This window comes from Procambarus clarkii, unplaced genomic scaffold, assembly GCF_040958095.1.
Source record: "Procambarus clarkii isolate CNS0578487 unplaced genomic scaffold, FALCON_Pclarkii_2.0 HiC_scaffold_123, whole genome shotgun sequence".
Classification (NCBI taxonomy): Eukaryota; Metazoa; Arthropoda; class Malacostraca; order Decapoda; family Cambaridae; genus Procambarus; species Procambarus clarkii.
This window is the reverse complement of record NW_027189156.1, coordinates 1,271,867-1,277,190: the sequence shown is the minus strand read 5'-3', so window position 1 is coordinate 1,277,190 and position 5,324 is coordinate 1,271,867.

Sequence of the window (5,324 nt, the reverse complement as noted above, 5' to 3'; positions counted from 1 at the left end):
GTCTTGATCTTTCTCTCTGCTCGTCGTCCCTTTACTTGGATTTCTTGTGACGAGTTCTTGATGACCTCCATTGCAGTGCCCATTTCCCCATCCTTGTTACCTTTTTCTCTTTTCACCCTCCGCTCTCCTTCCCTAGGTGGCAATTTGCAAAGGCAGACTGGAACCTATTTACCCTCTGTGCTGCTCTCTCTGACCTCTCCATTCTGCCTCTCCCTTGCGCCCTCTTTTTCTCATTACACCATCTTCGACACTGCCCTCCGCTCTGTTCCTCGCTCTTCCTCTCTGGGACAACGGAAATGCGTTTCTCTGGTGGAATGTGGACTGTGCTCGAGCTGTCCACTGTAAGCGTGCAGCCTGGAAGAGAGACCGCCGCCGGCAGACGGCTGATTTTTTTGTTTCGGAAGGTGAATGCAGTGGACTGTAGGGTCATCTGTACAGCTAAGCATGAATGTTTTAAGTCTTGTGTTTCCACCGTTACGTCCGAAACTCATCTGCCGCAGATCTGGAGGTGTGTCCACAAGATAGCGTGAAAGTTTGTTCCCAATGTTTCGCCGGTCCTTCAACTCCGTGGTTCTCTTGTGGAAGACCCATTGCAGATCGCGACAGAACTGGGTTCCCACTTTTCTTCTGTTAGCTCTGGTTCTCATCTTTCTCAATCTTTTCTTCTTTGCAATCGGCTCTGGGAGTCCTCGTCAGTCTCTGAGGACTGGCTCGATGCCGTTGTCATCCCTGTTCGGAAAACAGGGTCTCTTGGGACATCCCCTTAAAACTTTTGCCCTATTGCCCTCACGAGTTGTCTGCAAACTCTTGGAACGTATGGTTAACGCTCGTGTGATGTGGTTCTTAGAACACTATCACCTCGTCTCGCCTTCTCAATAAGGTTTTCGCAAATGCCGCAGCACAACAAATGTCCTGGTGGACTTGCAGGTCTATATTCGTACTGCTTTTGCTGCGAAGACCTCCGTTGTTGCCGTCCTTATTGACCTGGTAAAGGCTTACGACACCACTTGGTGATATCATATTCTGTCCCAACTTCATTCTTTTGGCCTTCGTGTTAATCTAACTTTCTCCAAAGCTTCCTCTCTCGTAGTTCCTTTCGAGTGAGGCTTGGTACCAGGCAGAGTGCCAGAGTTATGGAAAGTTGCTAATGTGATACCAATTTTTAAGAAAGGAGATAGATCACTTGCGTCAAACTATTTATTATTTATTTATTTATTTATATATATACAAGAAGGTACATTGGGTTTGTGAGAATACATTGGATAGTACAGTATTTACATTCTTGTAAAGCCACTATTACTCGCAGCGTTTCGGGCAGGTCCTTAATCTAGCAGATAATTTTAAGTAGGTAATTTCTATCAGAATTGATAAATGATAAAGATACATTGCAAGAGAAAAATGAGATGAGAGAGCTTAGTAAGTATATTATAGCACATTGTTATATTAAAGCTCTGAATGATTACATTGACAGCTTGATTAGTAATTTAAACAAGATTAATAGACACCATACAGCAGATTGACAGCACATATAAGACAGCAATGATCACAATGGTAAAGATGTTCAGATTGGGTACATAAAGATTGGGAGACTGGGTAGCAAAAGATACAGATAAACAAGATTTATAAACACCATACAGCAGATTGGCAGCACATATAAGAAAACAGCAATGATCACAATGGTAAAGATGTTCAAATTGGGAACATAAAGGTTGGGAGATTGGGTAGCAATAGATACAGTGCAATTTTAAGGCAAAAAGTGAGAAACTATGAGGATGAAATTAGGTACTTTTTAGTATTGATTTTGAATGATGTAAAAGTTGGACAGCTTTTCAATTCAGTGAGTGAGTTCCATAAACTGGGTCCCTTTATTTGCATAGAGTGTTTACACAGATTAAGTTTAACTCTGGGGATATCAAAGAGATATTTATTTCTGGTGTGGTGATAATGGGTCCTATTACATCTGTCCAGGTAGAGTTTCAGACAAGGATTTGCATTTAAGAACAGGGTTCTTGAACTATCGACCAATTAGCCTAACGTCTATTGTGGGAAAGTTACTTGAATCGATAATTGCAAATAAAATTCGTCTTCATCTTGAAAAACACAAATTAATAAATGAGTCGCAACATGGTTTTACAAATGGCCGTTCATGTTTAACAAATATGCTATCTTTTTTTTCCAGCATAGTTGAGGCAGTTGATAGTGGTAAGGATTGTGATGTCGTGTACCTTGACTTTAGCAAAGCTTTTGATACGGTGCCACATGAAAGACTGATTAAAAAAATAGAGGCTTATGGTATTTGAGGTGCTGTATTAAGTTGGATTAGGGCATGGCTATTCCAAAGGAAACAGAGAGTTAGTATAAATGGGGTTAAGTCACGAGGGAAAATGTTGTTAGTGGAGTACCTCAGGGCTCTGTCCTGGGACCTCTGTTGTTTATAATATATATAAGTGATTTAGATTCAGGTTTGAGTAGCAACATTTGCAAATTTGCCGATGATACGAAAATCGGTAGAGAAATTAATTCGGAGGAGGACTTGCTATCACTTCAAGTTGATCTAGATAGGGTTTTGAAATGGTCAAAGGATTGGCAAAAGCAGTTTAATGCTGATAAATGTAAAGTTCTGAGGCTAGGTAATGATGATAGAGTTACAAGATACGAGCTAGATGGTGTTAAGATTGCGAAGTCGGATTGCGAAAGGGATCTGGGAGTTATGATTAGTAAGAATTTAAAACAAAAGGATCAATGCATGAATGTTCGTAATAAGGCGAATAGGGCACTGGGATTTATTAATCGAAGCTTTAGTAACAAGACACCTGGTGTGGTTCTTAAGCTATATCTTGCTCTGGTTAGGCCCCATTTAGATTATGCAGTTCAGTTTTGGTCGCCATATTATAGAATGGATATAAATTCACTTGAACGTGTCCAACGTAGGATGACTAAGTTAATTCCCCAAATTAGAAATCTTTCATATGAAGAAAGATTAACAAAGCTTAAGTTGCATTCACTGGAAAGGCGAAGAGTTAGGGGTGACATGATAGAGGTTTACAAGTGGATGAATGGACATAACAGGGGGGATATTAATAGGGTATTAAAAATATCAACACAAGACAGAACACGAAACAATAGGTATAAATTGGATAAGTTTAGATTTAGGAAAGACTTGGGTAAATACTGGTTCAGTAACAGGGTTGTTGATTTGTGGAACCAATTACCGCGTAACGTGGTGGAGGTTTCGGATTCGGATTGATGTCCATAGGGAATGGAAAGGATGAGGGAGGTAGAGGGATGGGGAGATGAAATTCAGGAAGAGGATGCGGATGTAGAGAGAGAGGAGGTTTGAAAGTTCGGTGGCCTGTCCACCATGGGTTGACATTTTTGTATGTGTTGTTTGTTTGCGTATGTGTTATGTTGGGTTGTCAGTACATTGGCTGGGGGGCTAGTGTTTGTGACCTTGTTGGTGTCCTAAAGCACTAGAGCCGATGGAGTTGGCTGAAGGAGGCTAATCTTAGAAACATCAGGGTAGTTACACTTCTGACGCCACGACAAATGGTTTTTTGGTTTTATATTTTTTTTGTAGGTGTTTTATTTATTATTTATATATTTTTATTATTATTATTATTATTATTATTATTATTTTTTTTTTTTTTTTATTTATTTATTTATTTATTTATTTTTTTTTCTTTCTTTATTCTTCATTTGGTGTAGATTGGGTCCGGGATGGGCCACTCATCTGGATCGTCTGGCAGACCGCTTAGTATCTGAGGGCTTGGGAAGGCCTCATCATGGATATGTCTGATCACTTTTTGTTGGAGAGTGATTCTTCTGGTTCTGTGTGGTGGTTCGTGGATCTCGTAGTCGCTGGTGGTGTTTTCTGCTACGAAGGGATCTTCTGGGTCTGGGACATACATGTTCTTCATACGGTACAGCTGTCTTCTGGCCAGGTAGCTGAGCCTGATGTTCATTGGCTTCATGTTGAGCGTCTCATGGATCTGGTCAGTTCTTACCCTGTCCCTCAGAGTCAGGCCCTCTGCAAAGCGAAGTGCTTTGTTTTGTACTCGTTGAATCTTCAGCATGTTGGATTTGTTGGTGAGGTTCAGGGGAACGTAGGGGTATTCCAAGCTAGGCCTTATGATCATTCTGTACGTGGTGGAGGTGGGGTCCCTCGATTGTTTCAAGCACGGGTTGGACAAGTATATGAGTGGGATTGGGTGGTTATAGATAGGAGCTGCCTCGTATGGGCCAATAGGCCTTCTGCAGTTACCTTTGTTCTTATGTTCTTAACATCACAATCCTTACCACAATCAACTGCCTCAACTATGCTGGAATAAAAAGTTAGCAAATTTGTTAAACATGAACGGCCATTTGTAAAACCATGTTGCGACTCATTTATTAATTTATGTTTTTCAAGATGGAGACGAATTGTATTTGCAATTATTGATTCAAGTAACTTTCCCACAATAGACGTTAAGCTAATTGGCCGATAGTTTGACGCAAGTGATGTATCTCCTTTCTTAAAAATTGGTACCACATTAGCTACCTTCCAAGACTCTGGCACTCTGCCTGACTCTATTGATTTAATAAATATGGTAGACAGTGGCTCGGAAAGCTCCTATTTGCATTCTTTAAGCACCCTGGCAAACACTTCATCTGGCCCTGGGGATTTGTTTGGTTTGAGTTTCTCTAATTGTTTAATTACATCCTCCCTGGTAACTGCAAAACTAGTCAACCTGTCCTCATCCCCACCCACATAGATTTATTCGGCTGAAGGCATATTGTTAAGTTCTTCTTTAGTAAATACAGATATAAAATATTTGTTAAAAATACTACTCATCTTCTTGTCATTATCCGTTATTTGACCTGTCTCAGAGTTTAATGGACCTTTCCCTAGTCTTAGTTCGATATAACTGAAAAACCCCTTTAGGATTTGACTTTGCTTGCTCTGCTATGCGAACTTAATAGTTTCTTTTTGCTTTCCTAATCTCTTTTTTAACATTTCTAACCAGTTGTATGAACTCCTGTTCTAAACTGACTTCCCCATTCTTAATCCTTTTGTACCAAGCTCTCTTTTTACCTATAAGGTTCTTTAAATTATTTGTTATCCACTTTGGGTCATTAGTATTCGATCTATTCAATTTGTATGGTATACTACGTTCCTGTGTTTTGTTTAGAATATTCTTAAATAAGTTATATATTAAATCCACATCGAAATCCCCTTTTACGTCACCTATCGCTGGGTTCATGTCTCGCTCTAAAACCGGCCACACCCCATACCCAAGACTTTCCAATCTATTTGACCCAAAAAAATTCTTAGTCTATTAAAATCA